Raw genomic sequence first — 21,372 nt, 5'->3', positions numbered from 1 at the left:
AAGGATATTTGAAATTACTTTGTGAAAACTAAGGGGGCCATGTAGATCAATAATAGAGCATAAGGTAAATAACTGAAGCACTCGGGTTTAAACCGAGGTAGGGATGAGACACGTGGGAAAATCTAACTACATAGCAGGAAACAGGTAATTTACGCACCGGTGCCCAGTGGCCTGGTGGCTAAAGCTCTCAATTCACACAGTGAGGGTCCAGGTTCGATTCCTGGCAAGGGTAGAAACATTGGGTGTTGTTCTTTACACCAGTTGTCTATGTTCCCCATCAGTAAAATGGGTACCTGGGTGTTAGTCGACTGGTGTTGGTTGCATCCTGGAACAAAACTGATCTAATTGCCTGAAATGCTCTGCATAACAAGTGGCTTTCTATATAGTAGTACAGTAGAACCCCGGATTTCAAATGCACTAGATATCGTACATTTCGGATTTAGAACACTTTTTAGGGCAAAATTTTGCTCCGGATTTTGTACCTCCACCTGGAAATCGTACGTATCAGACGTATCTGCCTGCCCGAGACACATACGTATGTGTCTCAGTCTGGCTCTGTCATTGGTCGAGTGAATATTCGCGCATTCCTCCAAAACATTTCATAATCCATTTTTTTTTTGTGCTTAAATATTGAGTGCGACTGTGAAATAAGCCACCATGGGCCGAAAGAAAGTTCCTAGTGCCAGCCCTGTGGTAAAGAAGGTGAGAAACACGACAGAATTAAAGAGTTTGTAGAAAAATACAAAAGTGGCATACATTTAGCCAAGCTTGCCAGGATGTATGGGAAGTCGAAATCAACAATCTGTTCCATCCTGGCAAAGAAAGTAGAAATTAAGGAAGCTAAAGTTGCAAAAGGGGTAAATATGGTAATGAAACAGATCACAAAGAATCGAAAATGTGGAGAAGTTGTTGTTGGTGTTGATCAACCAAAATTAGTTAGAGAGAGATAGTGTTGTGCAGTCAATCATTTGGGAAAAGGCAAGGCAGTTGCATGCAGATCTCGTAAAGAAAATGTCTGGAACGAGTGCTGCTGTTAGTGAATTTAAGCCTTTCAGGGTTGGTGCCGTACTAGTATGGCTTGCACGCCAGGGTTGGTGCCGTACTAGTATGCATAAATTCTAACGCCCTCAAATCTAGTGAGAGAAAGCTGGTAGGCCTACATATGAAAGAATGGGTCTATGTGATCAGTGTGCACAGTATGAAAAAAATCCTGCAGCACACAGTGCATAATGAGAAAAAAAAAAACTAAGTGTTTTTGCTTTAACCCTTTGAGGGTCGACAGGCCCTCTCCGAAACTCGTTCTCAGGGTTGGCCAAATTTAAAAAAAAAAAAAAATTATTTTCTCTTATGAAAAGATAGAGAATCTTTTCCCGATCATAAAGACACCAAAAGTTTGAAATTTGATAGAAAACTTACGGAATTATGCTCTCGCAAAGTTAGCGGTCTCAGCGATGTTTACGCATCGGCGATTTTGCCCACTTTGAGCCCCATTTTCGGCCAATTTCACTGTACTAGTCGACAAAAAACATGAATATTTCGCTAGAACTACATTTTTTCTATCGAATGGGTGCAAGAAACCACTCATTTATGAAATTCAACTATCCAGTACAGTGGTCAGAATTTAGCAATTTTGCCAATTTCACACAAATTTCAAAAGATGCCAATTTCCGAATAGGGTCCAGAATAAACAAGAAAGACATTCCTGGCACTAAAATGACATTTCCTCTAGTCATTAGTCATGTCTCAAGGCCCCTCTTATATTCTTTTGCTTTCCACTTTGAATTTTTATTTTCACAGAAAAATATAAGATTTACTGTTATGCAGACTACTGCATTAGTGTAAAAAATGGTATAAATATTATTGTTGCACTTGTGAAAGAATATTAGACTCACCAGTTGACGTGTATTGCACGCTTGGCACGATTTGTTTACTTTTGAAGTTTGGTAAAAATCGAACATTTCTGCTACTTTGAGCTCAATTTCAAGGCACCTTTCATTGTAAAACCAGTCAAAATCATCTCAATTTCTGTAATATGTCTTCCATTCTATAAAATGAGACCAAGAAAACTAGAATACAACAATAAATACCATACAAAAATACACTGCAAAGTCGCTGATTTATTCAAAAAAAGTGGTCAAAGTTTTTTTTTTCTCATTATGCACTGTGTGCTGCAGGATTTTTTTTAGACTGTGCACACTGACCACATAGACCCATTCTTTCATATGAAGGCCTACCAGCTTTCTCCCACTAGATTTGAGGCCGCTAGAATTTATGAGTACTAGTACGTCAAAAACCCCTACGCGTAAAACGTACTAGTACGACGAAAACCCTCAAAGGGTTAAAACAGCGAGTTTGCAGTGTATTTGTGTATGCTATTTATGGTTGTATTCTAGTTTTCCTGGTCTCATTTTACAGAATGGAAGACATATTACAGACATTGAGATGCTTTTGACTAGTTTCACAATGAAATGTACCTTGAAATTGAGCTCAAAGTAGCAGAAATGTTCGATTTTTGCCAAAGTTCAAAAGTGAACAAATCATGCCATGTGTCCAATACACGTCAACTGGCGAGTCTAATTTTCTTTCACAAGTGCGGTGATATTATTTATACCATTTCTACACTAATGCAGTAGTCTGCATAACAGTATATCTTCTATTTTTTGTGAGAATAAAAATTCAAAGTGGAAAGCAAAAGAAATGTGAGAGGCCTGGGGACATGACTAATGAACAGAAATGTTATTTTAGTGCCAGGAATGTCTGTGTTGTTTATTCTGGACCCTATTTGGAAATTGCCATCTTTTGAAATTTGTGTGAAATTGGCAAAATTGCCAATTTCTGACCACTTTATTGGATAGTTGAAATCGGTAAATGGGTGGTTGCTTGTACTCATTCGATAGAAAAAAATGGAGTTCTAGCGAAATAGCTATGATTTTTGTCGACTTGTACATTGGAATTGGCCGAAAATAGGGCTCAAAGTGAGCGAAATCGCTGATGCGTAAACATCGTCGAGACCACTAACTTCACAAGAGCACAATTCCGCAAGTTTTCCATCAAATTTCATACTTTTGGTGTCATTATGATCGGGAAAAGATTCTATCATTTCATAAGAAAAAATAATTTTTTTTTTTTCAAAAAACTTCTGACCCTGAGAAAAAGTTTAGGAGAGGGCCTGTCAACCCTGAAAGGGTTAAGGCCAGCAGAGGTTGGTTCAACAGATTCAAGAAGCATAGTGGCATACACTGTTGTAAGGCATGGTGAGGCTGCAAGTTCAGACCAACGTATCTGCAGCATGTACAGTGACAATACCTTGTCCCATTTTAGGCAAATCTTTATTAAAGAGACACCAGAAACAGAGCTCTCTAGACAAATTTTTAGTCCGATAGTGCCAGTAAAAGACAAAGAAGGGAAGTAACCATGGATAGAGCTTGGATACCTGAAGTCCTTATGGAGGGGGATTACCCTTCCAAACAATAAGCTCTACTCTCTCTCCCCTCCTCGCCTTCTTCCATACGCCAACAAGAGTCTTCAATAAAGGTATGCAATAGTGGTTTAAATTTTCATTTATCCATTTCACTAGCGCTTTATATTTATTTCTCATTGTTTTCTGTATGTAAAACTGTAGTTATTCTTTAAAAACTATTTTTTGTTAATATTTTTTTGGTGTCTGGAACGGATTAATTGTGTTTACACTATTTCTTGTGGGAAATATTACTTCGGTTTTCATGCATTTCAGACTTAGGCTGACCTGGAACGGATTAAGTACAAAATCCGGGGTTCCACTGTATGTCATTGATGTCAGCTAGGCTTGTATACCTCGTACATGTACAGTGGACCCCCGCATAACGATTACCTCCGAATGCGACCAATTATGTAAGTGTATTTATGTAAGTGCGTTTGTACGTGTATGTTTGGGGGTCTGAAATGGACTAATCTACTTCACAATATTCCTTATGGGAATAAATTCGGTCAGTACTGGCACCTGAACATACTTTTGGAGTGAAAAAATATCGTTAACCGGGGGTCCACTGTACTTGTAGAAATAAAGATATTATTATTATTAAAATGACCAACGTGCATCACATCCTGAGGAAAAGAACCAAAGAAACCCAGGGAAAACAAACCACACTGCTTAGCTTTCTTAGCTGATCATGGCTTACTATCTCTCCTGGGCAAATAATGTAAATCAAGGGCTCTTTTTTTTCCAACAAATTCTGAATATAAAACTGCTATGTAGACAAATTAACTGTGTAAAATTATGCAAGCTCTAACAAAATACAACTTTAGTTCTTTTTTGTAGTATACAAAATGTAGTTTACAAATAATAAAATATTGTTCAGCACAAAAGAAAACCACTAACATGGTGTGAATTTCAGGCTAGACCACAGACCAATACAAAAATTATATAGCATAGTTAGTGCCTGATGGCAACCAGAAACTTCAAGACTACTGTATACAAATATACTGTTAAAACATTGTTAAAAGCAAAAATATCCCTAAATCTTAAAATGTATGAAAGTTATCAATATTTATGGAGCTGATAAGGCACCTAACAGAAGAAGTACAAAGGGAACAAAGAGCCATACAGGATATTGCAAGAAACCCAAAATACAGTGGACCCCCACCTTACGATCAGCTCCCAATTCGAACAATTATGTAAGTGTATTTTTGTAAGTGCTTTTGTACATGTATTTTTAGGGGTCTGAAATGGACTAATCTAATTTACAATATTCCTTATGGGAACAAATTCGTTTGGTAACGGCACCCAAACAGACTTCTGGAATGACCCCGCATACCGTTGGCATCACATAACGTTAAATCCGCATACCGATACATTTTATCGCTAAGATTTTGCCTCGCATACCGCTAAAAAACCCGCTCAGCGCTATTCGTCCGAGACGCGTCTATGTGAGGCCTGAGCCAGCCTCACATGTTCCGCTGGTGGCATTGTTTACAAGCCAGCCTCCGCGGTAACATCCAAGCATACAATCGGAACATTTCGTATTATTACAGCGTTTTTGGTGATTTTACCTGCAAAATAAGTGACCATGGGCCCCAAGAAAGCTTCTAGTGCCAACCCTGTGGTAAAAAGGGTGAGAAATATTATGGAAATACTGTGGTACCATGGTCAACTGCTGATGCTGCTGCTGCTGTAGCACCATCAGCTGCTGCTGCTGCTGTAGCACCATCAGCTGCTGCTGCTGCTGTACCACCATCAGCTGCTACTGCTGCTGTACCACCATCAGCTGCTGCTGCTGCTGTACCACCGTCAGCTGCTGCTGCTGCTGTACCACCGTCAGCTGCTGCTGCTGCTGTACCACCGTCAGCTGCTGCTGCTGCTGCTGTAGTACCGTCTGCTGCTGCTGTAGCACCATCTGCTGCTGCTGTAGCACTGTCAGCTGCTGCTGTAGCACTGTCAGCTGCTGCTGCTGCTGCAGCACTGTCAGCTGCTGCTGCTGTAGCACTGTCAGCTGCTGCTGCTGTAGCACCGTCTGCTGCTGCTGTAGCACTGTCAGCTGCTGCTGTAGCACTGTCAGCTGCTGCTGTAGCACTGTCAGCTGCTGCTGTAGCACTGTCAGCTGCTGCTGTAGCACTGTCAGCTGCTGCTGTAGCACTGTCAGCTGCTGCTGTAGCACTGTCAGCTGCTGCTGTAGCACTGTCAGCTGCTGCTGTAGCACTGTCAGCTGCTGCTGTAGCACTGTCAGCTGCTGCTGTAGCACTGTCAGCTGCTGCTGCTGCTGTAGCACTGTTGTTGGTGTGGCTTATTGAGAATACCAAGAAACAATTAACCCCAGAGGGTTAGCCACCCAGGATAACCCAAAAAAGTCAGTGTCATCGAAGACTAACTTATTTCCATTGGGGTCCTTAACCCTTTGACTGTCGCGGCCGTATATATACGTCTTACGAGGTACCGTGTTTGACGTATATATACTCATAAATTCTAGCGGCTTCAAATCAAGCAGGAGAAAGCTGGTAGGCCCACATGTGAGAGAATGGGTCTGTGTGGTCAGTGTGCACCATATAAAAAAAATCCTGGAGCACACAGTGCATAATGAGAAAAAAAAAAACTCCGACTGTTTTTTTTAATTAAAATGCCGACTTTGTGGTCTATTTTCATATAGTATTTATGGTTGTATTCTCGTTTTCTTGGTCTCATTTGATAGAATGGAAAACATATTATAGAAATAGAGGTGATTTTGATTGATTTTACTATAAAAAGAACCTAGAAATGGAGCTCAAAGTAGGGGAAATGCTTGATTTTTGCCAATGTTCAAAAGTAAACAAATGATGCCATTGTCCAATAAATGTCCAACTAGCCATTCTAATATGCAGTCATGAATGGGTTGATGTTATTTATACAATTATTACAGTATTGCAGTAGTCTGCATAACAGTAAATATTGTATTTGTTGTTTGAATAAAAATTCAAAATAGAAAGCAAGAGTAATATCAGAGGGGCCTGGAGACATGACTGATGAACAAAGAAAACGTTATTTTAGAGCCAGGAATGTCTGCATTGTTCATTCTGGACCTTATTTTGAAATTGTCATATTTTTTAGTTTTTGTGAAATTGGCCAAATTGCAAATTTCTGACCACATTATTAGGTAGTTGAAATCGGTAAATGGGCAGTTTCTTGTACTCAATCAATAGAAAAAATGGAGTTCTAAGAAATAGCTATGAGTTTGGGCGACTGGAACAATGGAATTAGCCGAAAATTGGGCTCAAAGTGGGCGAAATCGCCGATTTGTAAACAGCGCCGAGGTCGCTACCTTCGCGAGAGCATAATTCCGTCAGTTTTCCGTCAAATTTCGTTTTTTTGGTGTCATTACAATTGGGAAAAGATTCTCTATCATTTCATAAGAAAAAATAATTTTTTTTTTTTTTTAAATTTTGCGACACCAGGAGACACCTCAGGATTGGGGGTTGCGACAGTCAAAGGGTTAATCTTGTCTCCCAGGATGCAACCCATACCAGTCGACTAACACCCAGGTGAACAGGGAAAAATGCCTGGAACTAGTGCTCATATTGGTGAATTTAAAGCCAGCAAAGGTTGGTTTGAGAGATTTAAGAATCATAGTGGCATACACAGTGTGATAAGGCCTGTTCTGGAAGAAAATGCCAAACAGGACCTACAGTACTCAGGAGGAAAAGGCACTCCCAGGACACAGTGTCTCATCAGTCATTGCTGCATCTTCAATAAAGGTAAGTGTCATTTATTCTTCATTTAGTAGAGTAGTACATGCACAATATATATTGTGCATGTACTACTCTACTATTGTGCATGTATCCTTCTCTTTGTGTGTAGGAAAATGTATATTTCATGTGGTAAAAAATTTTTTTTCATACTTTTGGGTGTCTTGCACGGATTAATTTGATTTCCATTATTTCTTATGGGGAAAATTCATTCGCATAACGATAATTTTGCATAACAATGAGCTCTCAGGAACGGATTAACATCGTTATGCGGGGGTCCACTGTAATATTATAAGTCGGGGATCCACTGTATTTCTATTCCAATGCAAAATGCAAACTAATAACTACATGTAGAATGGGACCATTATTGAGAGGAGATTTGTATACTGACGATGAACAGGAAATGAGCGAAATCCAAAAAGAACAGTATGAGTCAGTTCTCAGCAACCCACTAAATGACAGCAAGGTAGAACATGCAGAAATATTTTTCACTCCAGCAGAAGGCTGTGCAGACCGACTAACGGACATTAGTACAAATCCCAAAGATTTCAAAAAAGAAATGGACAACATGCCCATTCACTCAGCACCTGGACCAGATTCATGGAATGCTCTCTTTATAAAGAAGCGCAAACTACCACTAGCACCAACTCTCAGTATTCTCTGGAGAAAGAGCTTAGATCTAGGTGAAATACAGGAGGCCTCAAAGAGTGCAGACATAGCTCCTTTGCATAAGAGAGGTAGTAGAGCATTAGCTAAAAATTACAGTCCAGTAGCCCTAAGTTCTCACTTCACAAAAACCTTCGAAAGTGATGAGATGGCAGCTTACAAATTTCATGGACTAGCACAACCAGCATAACCCGAACCAGCACGATTTTAGAGCAGAACAATCATGCCTGTCATAGCTGCTTAACCATTACGACAAAATTACAGAGGCATTGGAAGACGACCAAAATGCAGATGTGATTTACACAGATTTTGCAAAGGCATTTGACAAACGAGATCATAGAGTGATAACGCACAAAATGAGGGTCATGGGCATTACGGGGAAGGTAGGCAGATGGATTTTCAGGTTCCTAACACACAGAACACAACAAGTAGTAGTAAACAGAGCAAGATCCAGCATCAGCAAGGTCAAAAGCTTAGTGCCCCAGGGTACTGTCCTGGCACCTCTGCTGCTTCTCATCCTAATAGCAGACATAGACCAAAACACCCGTCACACTCTTGTATCATCACTTGCAGATGACACTAAAATAAGCATGAAAGTCATTACAGTAGAGGACACTGAAAAATTACAGGAAGACATAAGCAGGGTTTACTAGTGGGCAGTGGAGAACAACATGACATTCAATGGTGATAAGTTCCAGCTGCTTAGGTATGGAAATAATAAAGAACTCAACAGGAACTATATACAAAACTCATGAGGGTCACCAAATAGAGCAAAAGGAACACATAAAAGACCTGGGAATAATTATGTCAGCAGCCCTTTCTTTCAAGGAGCATAACAAGACAAAGATCACGACAGCCAGGAAGATGACGGGGTGGGTATTGAGAACTTTCAAAACAAGGGAAATAAAGCCAATGGTGACACTCTTCAAATTGCTTGTGCTCCCTCATTTAGAATACTGCTCAGTGCTGATGGCCCTGTTCAACGAAGGAGAAATATCAGAGCTAGAATAAATACAGAGATCATTTATGGCTCACAATAAGGCAGTGAAGCACCTAAATTACTGTGAACGCCTTCAAGTCTTGCACATGTACTCACTGGAGCGGAGGAGAGGGAGAGTAATGATAATATACACCTGGAAAGTACTCGAGGGCCTGGTCCCAAATCTGCACACTGCCATAACAAACTGGAGTGAGAGATATGGGAGGGGGTGTAAAATAAACCCAGTGAGGAGCAGGGGTGAAGTGGGGACAACAAGAGAACTCTGTATCAACATCTGAGGTCCCAGACTATTCAACATCTTACCAGAAGATATCAGAAACACAGCTGGAACAAGTGTAGAAGCCTTCAAGAGGAAACTGGACAAGTATCTTCACCAGATGCCAGATCAACCAGGCTGTGATGGATATGTGGGGTAGTGGGCCTCCAGCAGCAATAACCTGATTGATCAGGCAAGCACCAGACGAGCCTGGCCCATGGCCGGGGTCTGAGAGTAGTTAAACTCTCGAAACTCTTCAAAGGTATATCAAAGGTATCTCAACCCGAGTAATGTACCTAGAACCACACCCAGCATGGTGTAACATTCTTTTTCAGATGTGGGTATGACACAAAAGCACATCCAGCATGGTGTAACATTCTTGTTCACAAGTACAGTGGACCCCCGCTTAACGATCACCTCCCAATGTGACAAATTATGTAAGTGTATTTATGTAAGTGCGTTTGTACATGTATGTTTGGGGGTCTGAAATGGACTAATCTACTTCACAATATTCCTTATGGGAACAAATTCGGTCAGTACTGGCACCTGAACATACTTCTGGAATGAAAAAATATCGTTAACTGGGGGTCCACTGTACACGTATATGGATATAGAATTTTACGATACGCAAAACCATACGCAGCATAGTTTAACATTCCTCAGCTTTAAAATTTAACGCAGCTGGCAGCAGAAGATTTTCCTCCATTTTACATTCAACACAGCCTCCCCAAGACCATGATGCCCAACAACAAGATATACTGTACTAACGTACATATGTAGGAACCCAAAATGTTATAAATTAACTGGAAATCTAAAAAAAAAAAAAAGACAAATTAGTCAACCAAACAAAGAGTGCCCATTACTGCTCTGTAACAGCCTGGCTGCAAGATGAAAAGCATGCTACCCAGCTTCCTTTTATTACACTGCCCTCACAACTAAATCACCATTTTCATGGGTAAAGGATCCAGAATAAGACAGGTGAGGGAAGCTTCACTTTACCATCTTCCTGCATGGCTAGTCTAGAGGTTGACCCCTCCCTTGTCTACTTCACCTCAGCAGACAACACACCAACAAAATTTGCTAGCCTAGATGACTCTTCCCTTCAAGGTATTTAACCCTTTTGTGGTCCATGCAGTAGTTCCATGCCTAAATTCAAGCAACTTTAAATTTAACATGAGAAGGATAGTAGACCCACTATTAGCAAATAAACTGGAGTGCCTGCAATGCATTGTGGGAATCCCATATTTAGTACCTTCTGTTCACCATGCCTTGTAGTCCGAAAAACTTCACTCCCAGGTGAACTGGGAATCTTTTCTTCCCAGATGACAGTTCTAACAGCAACGAATGTGAAAGTAAAGATGAATTCTATGGTTTTGAACAGTTTAGTTACCGAAAGAGAATATAAGCGTTAGCTTATATTCTCCAGTGGCCAGGGCTCAGATGTGAGCAATATTTATTTATTTATTTTTATTTATTTATTAATTTGAACATGATACAGAGAAGTACAAAAGAATACAGTTAAATGCAGCATGCCAAAGCCACTTGAATGCATAGCATTACGGGCAGTGATGATGAATTTGATTCCCTAGCTACTGATGATCATTTGAACAGTGACAATGAAGAAGAATATTCACCAATGAAACGTCTATTTATATGACATCACGTGTGGTCTGGTAGTGTGCCATATGCTATTCCAAGGGAATGGAGTACATCCTGTGGCCCTTCACCAACAACAGACAGTGAGTGACAAAGTTACTACAACTGGGATGGATAATAGACCATATAAGAACATAAGAAAGGAGGAACACTGCAGCAGGCCTGTTGTCCCATACTAGGCAGGTCCTTCACAATCCATCCCACTAACAAAATATTTACCCAACCCAATTTTCATTGCCACCCAAGAAATAAGGTTTGAGAATTCTATTTACCCATGTGCAAGTCCCACTCAAATCCAACCCCTCTCACTCATGCATCTATCCAACCTAAATTTGAAACTACCCAAGGTTTCAGCCTTGATAACCCTACTAGGTAGACTGTTCCACTCATCAACTACCCTATTTCCAAATCAATACGTTCCTGTATCATTTCTAAATCTAAACTTGTCTAATTTGAATCCATTACTGCAGGTTCTCTCTTGAAGAGATATCCTCAAGACCTTATTTATATCCCCTTTATTGATACCCATCTTCCACTTGTACACTTTGATCATCTCCCCTCATTCTTCGTCTAACAAGTGAATGTAATTTAAGGGTCTTCAATCTTTCTTCATAAGGAACATTTCTGATGCTATGTATTAATTTAGTCATTCAACACTAAATGTTTTCTAATGAATTTATGTCCATTCTGTAACATGGAGACCAGAACTGAGCTGCATAATCTAGACGAGGCCTTACTAATGATGTATAAAGCTGTAATATAACATCTGAACTTCTGTTGCTTACACTTCTTGATATATATCCCAGTAATCTGTTTGCCTTATTACGTACACTTAGGCATTGCTGTCTTGGTTTAAGGTTTCTGCTTTATCATAACCCCCAAAACCTTTTTGCAATCTGTATGGCTAAGTTCTACATTGTATGCAGCAGTAGGTGGTGCCACCTAGGATGAAGCACCAGCAGCAGCCCAAGTTGCAGCACCAGCAGTAGCTCAGGTTGCAGCACCAGTAGCAGCCCAGGTTGCAGCACCAGTAGCAGCCCAATTTGCAGCACCAGTAGCAGCCCAAGTTGCAGCACCAGCAGCAGCCCATGTTGCAGCACCAGCAGCAGCCCAAGTTGCAGCACCAGCAGCAGCCCAAGTTGCAGCACCAGCAGCAGCCCAAGTTGCAGCACCAGCAGCAGCCTAAGTTGCAGCACCAGAAGCTGCCCAGGGTACAGCAGCAGCCCAGGTTGCAGCACCAGCAGCTGCCCAGGGTGCAACACCAACATCTGTCCTGGATGCAGCACCAGCTGCTGTCCAGCATGCAGCACCAGCAGCTGCTCAGGGTACAGCACCAGCAGCAACCCAGGTTTCAGCACCAGCAGCAGCCCAGATTGGGAGTGACGACCCTCACTCAACACATCAATGACCCAGGGCATCCTCAACCACCCCACACACCACCATGACAATCAGCACAACCACAACCAGCTACAGTGGACCCCAGGTTTTCGGCCAATGCGGAAATCGTACAATTCGGATTTCGAACACTTTTCGGTGAAATTTCCCCCCGGGCTTTGTAAATCCATTCGGAAATCATTGGTACCAGACGCATGTGCCTGGGCTGCTCATATGTCCGTGACTCTTGGGCACATCAAATGTCTTAATCCATCTATGATATTTTCTTCAAAATTATGTAAGAAACATGTTACACAGCATATAAACATGCAATGTTTATACGTAGTAGAGGGTAAACATTAAGTTTTCTCTGGTCCAGCATTAGAGAAAACTGTAGGAATCTGCGTTGGCCCAGTAACTGCCCTTAACCCTTTGACTGTTTTCGACGTATAAATACGTCTTACGAGCCAATGTTTCTGACGTATATATACTCAATAATTCTAGCGGCTTCAAATCAAGCGGGAGAAAGCTGGTAGGCTCACATGTGAGAGAATGGGTCTGTGTGGTCAGTGTGCACCACATAAAAAAAATCCTGCAGCACACATTGCGTAATGAGAAAAAAAAAAAACTGATCGTTTTTTGGGAATAAAACGCCGACTTTGAGGTGTATTTTCGTATAGTATTTATCGTTGTATTCGCGTTTTCATGGTCTTAGGTGATAAAATGGAAAACATATTCCAGAAATAGAGATGATTTTCATTACTTTGACAATGAAAACGACCTTGAAACTGAGCTCAAAGTAGCGGAAATGTTCGATTTTTACCAATGTTCATGAGTAAATAAATCACACCACACGTCCAATACACGTCAACTGGGGAGTCTAATATTCTTTCACTAGTGCACTGATATTATTTATACCATTTTTACAGTAATGCAGACTACATAACAGTAAATTTTGTATTTTTTTGTATGAATAAAAAATCAAAATAGAAAGCAATAATAATATAAGAGGGGCCTAGAGATGTGACTAATGAACAAAGCATATGTTATTTTAGTACCACGAATGTCTACCTTGTTTATTCTGGACCCTATTTTGAAATTGGCATCTTTTTTAGTTTGTGTGAAATTGGCCAAATTGCCAATTTCTGACCACCATATTGGGTAGTCCAAATTAGTAAATGGGAGGTTTCTTGTACTCAGCTGATAGATAAAATGGAGTTCTAAAGAAATAGCTATGAGTTTGGTCAACTGGAACAATGGAATTGGCTGAAAATAGGGCTCAAAGTCGGCGAAATCGCCGATACGCATATGTCGCCGAGGCCGCTAACTTCGCGGGAGCATAATTCCATGAGTTTTCGACCAAATTTCGAACTTTTGGTGTCATTACCATCGGGAAAAGATTCTCTATCATTTCATAAGAAAAAATAATTTTTTTTTTTCAAAAATTGAGTGACATAGAATGACAGTTTCTGAGAGGGGCCTGAAACAGTCAAAGGGTTAATACACAAGCTTTTGTTTACAATTATCGACATGAATTATTCATTACTTCTCCCTTTGCTTATGATGGCATCTAAAGGTAGTTGTTAGAAGTGATTAAACTCAGTGAACATGGCATGTTGATGGTAATAATATGGCTGTAGGCAGCAGTGTATGTTGCCAGTAGGTAAACACTGGGATGTAGTCCACCTGAGACTACAAATACATACTACTCAGCAACAAGAGTCTTCAATAAAGGTATGTAATGTTCATTTATCATTAAAATTAGCCATTTATATTTATTTCCCATTGTTTTCTGTATGTGAAACTACAGTTATTCTCTATAAAATGTATTTTTTTATTAATATTTTTGGGTGTCTGAAATGGATTAATTGGATTTACATTATTTCTTATGGGAAATATTAGTTTGGTTTTCAGCCATTTCGGATTTTGGCCAACCTTCTGAAACGGATTAATTATGAAAACCAGGGGTCTATTGTATTAATATCCAGTACCCACCACCAGACCGCATCTGGGATTGTTTGAGGTCCTGGATTACCATTCTAATAGATGCACTGAAACGAGAGGAGATATTAAAAGGATCTTGAAGATACACTTAGATCCTGGGCACCACAAACTGAACAGAACTAGTAATATTGTACTAATTAAACCAAACAAATTTAAACTCCAGCCTATTGATACAGCTAACAAGATAAACAACCTCCCAAACAAAAGATCAAATCTCTCAAGTAAAATTCCAATTACCAATGCCCGAGCTAATGATTATCTAGATGGAAAGTTCCCAACTTCCCTCTATTCTTACACCAACAGAGCCCACTGAGGTTACCATGATTAACAACTCTCTAAGAAAAACAAATCAGGAAATGTAACCCAAGTGCCACCACTATTGTACAAACAAGCAGCTCAGATCCTTTCACCAACCATTGCATTAGTTTTTAACAAATCACTAAAAACCAACACTTTCCCAGCATCACTATAAATAGCAAGGATTACACCAATACACAAAGGTGGTGACCCAACAGATGTAAACAATTATAGGCCCATATCAAACGTTACTTTCCAAAATCTTCAAGCTCATACACAAAAGGGTACTCCTTTAATACATCACAAAGCATCCTCAACTCCTCCCAGTTTGGCCTCAGGAGATACAAAAGCACAAATGATGCAATAATAAAAATGCTGGACCTACTTTACACAGACTCTTTATCAACCTTAAGAAAGATTTTGACACAGTAGACCACAGCATCCTACTCAAGTTTGATCATTACAGTGTAAGAGGCCACACACTTGCATATACAGCAGAGCCTCAAATATCGAACTTAATCCATTCCAGGAGCTAGTTCTAAATTTGAAAAGTCTGAAAAGCGAAGCAATATTTCCCATAAGAAATAATGGAAATACAATTAATCCAGTCCAGAAACCCAAAAATATTCACAAAAAAATACATTTTATAGAGGCTAATTAAAAGTTTTACATACACACAACAAATATAGTGTTCAATTATGTATTAATAAATGTAAATTAACATATAAATAACATTTTTACTTACCTTCATTGAAGATTAGTGATGGCATCTGGAAGATAGGGAGGAGAGAGGACTTCAGGTATCAAAGCCCTCTCTGGGGTTACTTCCTTTCTCTCTCTTTTAATGCCACTAGGACCAGCTTGACAGTCACTGGACCCCTGTCTCACAAAATAACTGTCCACAGTCCTGTTTCTGGTGCCTCTAAGATTTCCCTAAAATGTGACATGGTTTTGTCACTGAACTTGTTGCAAAGATGGCTTGTTTCAGCTTGCTCAGGGTAGTACTTCTGCACAAACATTTGGACATCATTCCACTTTGCACAAATCTCCTTAATCAGCACTGGTTCCAGGAGTTTTCTGTACCAGATTGGCATGCAACTTCCTTGCCTTTTCACAAATAGTGGTCTCTGAAACACTATCACCTGCCATCTCTCTATCCTTGATCCACACCAGCAACAACTTCTCAACCTGATTGATTGTCTGTGGTCTTTGTTTGGTTAGCATATTAACACCTTTTGCAACATCAGCTTCCTTGATTTGTTCTTTCTTTGACAGGATAGAACCGATGGTCGACTTGTTTTCCCCATACATCCTGGCAAGCTCAACAAGTCTCACACCACTCATGCTTCTGTACTATTTCCTTCTTCACATCTGGTGTTTCTCACTTTCTTTACCACAGGGGTACCACTAGCAAGTTTCTTTGGGCCCATGGTAGATTATTTCACAGTCCCACAAGCACTAAACACAATGAAATAATCGTAAAATGTTTGAATGAGAGCGCAGGTTAGTGTTCACTCAAGCATCAACAAAACCAGACTGGCTCACGGCGCCTGCGCGGAGACGCCGACAGAGTGGGCTCCAGAACAGGTCCAGTACCCGGCGGTTCGAAAATAGGGGCGAGTTCGGTAACAGGGATAAAGTTGGTTCGAAAAAAGCGTTCGATTTTCGAAGAGTTCGATAAGTGATATGTTTGAAATTTGAGGTTCCACTGTATCAAGTCGTACCTTACTAGTAAAAACCAATACATTTCTATCAAGGACACAACCTCCTCAACAAGACCCCTGGACACTGGTGTACCACAGGGAGGAGTTCTTTGCCCTCACCTTTTCCTTTTATACATAACAACCTTCCAAGCGAATCACAACAGCTTACGCCTGTTCTCTTTGCTAACGACACGACTTTTGTCATCTCCCACCCTTATCTAGTCTTACTCAACATTATTGTTAATGAAGAGCTCGCAAAAAGAGCAACCTGGACGATTGTCAATAAACTTACACTGAATACAGAAAACCTTTTACATTATGTTTAGGAGTAGACCTAGTGAGGTCCAACTCAACATTATGCTTAACACCATCCTTATTGCTAAACATAATGAGGGAAAATACCTGGGTCTACACACTGACAGCAACCTGAAATTTAACACCTATATCCAACACAACAAAAAAACAAGAATCTAAAACAGTTAGCATCCTCTCAAAGATATATTACTATGTACCACAAACAGCACTACTTACACACTACAGTGGAACCTCTACTTGCGACCGCATCCACGTGCAAGTTTTTCCAAATACGAGCAGTCGATGGGTCGATTTTTTGCTTCCATACACTAGCAAAATTTCCGTAAGCGAGCAGACCTCAAGGGAGGTTCCTCGACGCTGGTGAGGGGCTCTTGCTCTTGATCAAGGGAACTGAATCTCATTTGTTTGTTGGACTATCTTATTGAAACTTGGGCAATGTATGATGGAAAGACACTTCTTAATGTACACCAAAAATGAAAGAAATCAGAAGACAAATAATGGACTTCATTTCTCAGCAATTAGCCACCCCTTAGCAGTATTTTCGTATGGTTTTTACGGTTGTACTCTCGTTTTTTTGGTCTCATTTGATAGAATGGAAGATATATTACATAAATAGATATGATTTTGATTGCTTTCACAATGAAAAGTACCTAGAAATTAAGCTCAACGTAGGGGAAATGTTCGATTGTTTTGGCTATGCTCAAGAGTAAACACTGTCCATTCCAATATGCAGTCGTGAATGGGTTGACATTATTTATACAATTATTGCAATAAGGCAGTAGTATGCATAACAGTAAATCTTATATTTTTTTGTGTGAATAAAAATTACAAATTATTTATATTGTAATAATAATAAACAATACTATGTATAATAATAATAAATAATAATAATAATAATAATAATAATAATAAATAATAATTAATAATAATAATAAGTAAAAAAAATAATAATAAAAATAAAAAAAAATAATTATAATAATAATTTATTTTTTATTTATTTATTTATTTATTTACAATTTGAGCACACATACAGAGGTACAAAAAAAAAAATACAGATAAGAGCAGCATGCCAAAGCCACTTATACTATGCATAGCATTACGGGCTGGCTTAAAATTAACTTAAGATTAACTAAGCAATGATGAAATCAGTGATAAAACATTAATGTAAACAGATTACTATAAAGCACAAGTGAGTATTACAAAGACAGGTCATATGGTTGCATGCATTGTTGTACATTCAGTCGTATGGAGTATTCTGTTAGGTAGTGTATTTAAAAAATAATAAAGTTAGATTGGGTTTTAGGTTTAACATTTATGTGATATAATTGTGAGAAACATTTAAGATATACAATTTATAAGGTTCAGTTATTCAGTATTTATTTGGTTTTGGGTGAGTAAGTAATCTTTGAGAAGAGACTTGAATTTATAAACAGGTAGTGTTTCTTTTATATTTACAGGTAATGAATTCCACATTTTAGGGCCTTTTATGTGCATCGAGTTTTTGCATAGTGTGAAATGGACACGAGGAACATCAAAGAGTGATCTGTGCCTTGTGTTATGGTCATGTGTTCTGTTGAGGTTGGCAAGGAGATGTTTGAGGGGAGGGTTAATATAATAAAAATAAATAATAATATAGTATATATAATATTAATACACATATAATAATAATGTACTCCATAATAATTATAATTATAAACACTGCCATCACTAGATGGCAGTGTTTACCACAACAAAGAGGGAGTAGTTGTGGCTGCCTCCACCTGTTACATTACATAACATTACTGTTACATTTTATTCATTCTAGAGTATTTATCAGGGTTCTGTGTTATTTATATTGTTTGTTATGTCATATTAGATGAACTTGATAGATAAATAAACCATAAAGTTGATGATAGTGAAATATTCAAGGAGTTTTTGTCCCGCCTCCAGACAAACACTCGTTGGCCGCCGTCGCCATCATCACATATACAGTGGACCCTCGACTAACGCTATTAATCCGTTCCTGAGAGCTCATTGTTAGTCAGAATAATCGTTAGTCAAGTTAATTTTCCCCATAAGAAATAATGGAAATCAAATTAATCCATGCAAGACACCCAAAAGTATTGAAAAAAAAAATTTTAACAAATGAAATATTAATTTTAATACACACAAACTGAAGAAGACATGCACAGTTACATGACACTTACCTTTATTGAAGATCTGGTGATGATTGATGGGATGGGAAGAGGGGAGTGTGTTGATGGTCGTAGTGTTTAGAAGGGGAATCCCCTTCCATTAGGACTTGAGGTGGCAAGTCCTTTTTCGGGGTTACTTCCCTTCTTTTAATGCCACTAGGACCAGCTTGAGAGTCACTGGACCTCTGTCGCACAACATATCTGCCCATAGAGGCCTGTACCTCCCGTTCCTTTATGACATTCCTAAAGTGTTTCACAACATTGTCAGTGTCACCATTAAACACTTGTTCAGGTTTCAGTCCTTCACTGTCTATGTACTCCTTGAATTCCTGCTGTTGCGGCCCCTGCCAAACTAGCGGTTAAATAGTTAACCTGCCGGCCGGCAGTACCACTGGGTGCGTCATCAAACCCAATGTGGGGGCTGCTGAGCCGGCCTTAGAGCAGTAAGAGCCTGAGTGCCTCACGGTACACACCTAAGCAGTAGGTACCTGACCACCGAAGGGTACACGTCTACTGGCTTTAGTAACAGTATGTACCAGAGCGCCTCGCTGTACACACCTAAGCAGTAGGTACCTGACCACCGAAGGGTACACGTCTACTGGCTTTAGTAACAGTATGTACCAGAGCGCCTCGCTGTACACACCTAAGCAGTAGGTACCTGACCACCGAAGGGTACACGTCTACTGGCTTTAGTAACAGTATGTACCAGAGCGCCTCGCTGTACACACCTAAGCAGTAGGTACCTGACCACCGAAGGGTACACGTCTACTGGCTTTAGAAATATTATGTACCTGAGCGCCTCGCTGTACACACCTAAGCAGTAGGTACCTGACCACCGAAGGGTACACGTCTACTGGCTTCAACATTAAGTACCTGAACTCCTCAGGGTACACGTCTATGCAGTAGGTACCTGACCACCGAATCGTACCTATCTACTGGCGTTAGAAGAACCGCTCACCGCAGCTCACTGAGTCTGTTGGCCTCAGTTACTTGACGGCCGCATTCAGTGAGCTTGCAGCATGGTGTTCGGCTAGCGGTGTGTCAACCGCCTTTGGAGAGGATTTACTGGACTACCGGTGATGTCTGTGGACTCACCGTCTACGTTGATCAACTGTGGGCCGGAGTCGTCAGATGCTGTTTAGTGGGACATTACATGAAGAAAAGGTTGGAGTGTTACACTGAACTGGGCCAGGACCGTAGTGTGACACTGAGGGACGTACGATGGAGTGGAACACTGAGATATGCACAGGACCGTAGTGGAACACTGAGATGAAAAGGGTGTCGTGGGACACTGAAGATGGCCTGGTTGTAGTGTACACTGAACAGTGTCGTGTGACTGACTTCGTGTCGTGAGAGGCAGTTGATTGTAATTTATTATTATAAAAATGTTATTTATAATTTATTGTTTTAGCATAGAGATATATATATATAGTGACAGTAGTGTCAAGAGTTGTACCCTGTGTAGGGTTATTAATTATATTTTAGTAAAATGCTGATTATAATTTATTATAGTAACATGTACATATTATTATTATATCATAGTTCAAATACCTCTAGACCAAAGATAGTTGATTTTTATATATTAAAGATTAATTTATATTAATGTGTGTATTTATGTATCCCGAACTCTTTATTACAAAAGGAGTAAATCTTAATACCATCGTCTTTTAAAAATTACTTTTTTTGTAATATATGGGGGCCTGTCCGGGAGGATAATGATTATCTAGAATGATTTCTGGACGATCATATCCGGGATGACGGTTCGGGATACATATTACATTGATCTTTGTGTGTCGGTCCTTTTGTGGTGGGGGTGTTGCGGCCCCTGCCAAACTAGCGGTTAAATAGTTAACCTGCCGGCCGGCAGTACCACTGGGTGCGTCATCAAACCCAATGTGGGGGCTGCTGAGCCGGCCTTAGAGCAGTAAGAGCCTGAGTGCCTCACGGTACACACCTAAGCAGTAGGTACCTGACCACCGAAGGGTACACGTCTACTGGCTTTAGTAACAGTATGTACCAGAGCGCCTCGCTGTACACACCTAAGCAGTAGGTACCTGACCACCGAAGGGTACACGTCTACTGGCTTAAGGTTAAGGGAAATCGGCCTGACGACACTAGAGGACAGGAGAGTCAGGGGAGACATGATAACGACATATAAAATACTGCACGGAATAGACAAGGTGGACAAAGACAGGATGTTCCAGAGAAGGGACACAGAAACAAGAGGTCACAATTGGAAGTTGAAGACACAGACGAGTCAGAGATATTAGGAAGTATTTCTTCAGTCATAGAGTTGTCAGGCAGTGGAATAGCCTAGAAAGTGATGCAGTGGAGGCAGGAACCATACATAGCTTTAAGACAAGGTTTGATAAAGCTCATGGAGTGGGGAGAGAGAGGGCCCAGCAGCAACCGGTGAAGAGGCGGGGCCAGGAGCTAAGACTCGACCCCTGCAACCACAAATAGGCAAGTACAAATAAGATGAGTGCACACACACTCATACACAAACACACACAAACACACACACACTCTTTTCAAAGACCTAAACCTACTCACTATGCAAAACATTCACTTGTACTACTGTGCCACTTACATTTAAAGAACAATAAATTTTAATATAAATCCCAACCTTAAGTACTTTCTTGATAGTTGCAATAAGACCCATGGACACAATACTAGACACAAAAATCTCTATGATATTCCAAGTGTCAGGATAAATCTTTTTAAAAAAACAATGTA

General features: G+C 40.0%; 1 protein-coding gene across 2 annotated transcripts in view; it reads right to left on the bottom strand.

Moving 5' to 3' along the window:
* The window catches only part of LOC128705300 (zinc finger protein 271), an 88,222-nt gene that overhangs the window by 60,917 nt on the left and 5,933 nt on the right, over positions 1–21,372 (bottom strand). The window lies entirely within an intron of this gene.

Source organism: Cherax quadricarinatus, chromosome 77, assembly GCF_038502225.1.
Source record: "Cherax quadricarinatus isolate ZL_2023a chromosome 77, ASM3850222v1, whole genome shotgun sequence".
Lineage (NCBI taxonomy): Eukaryota > Metazoa > Arthropoda > Malacostraca > Decapoda > Parastacidae > Cherax > Cherax quadricarinatus.
This window is presented reverse-complemented; position numbering and strand designations above follow the sequence as displayed.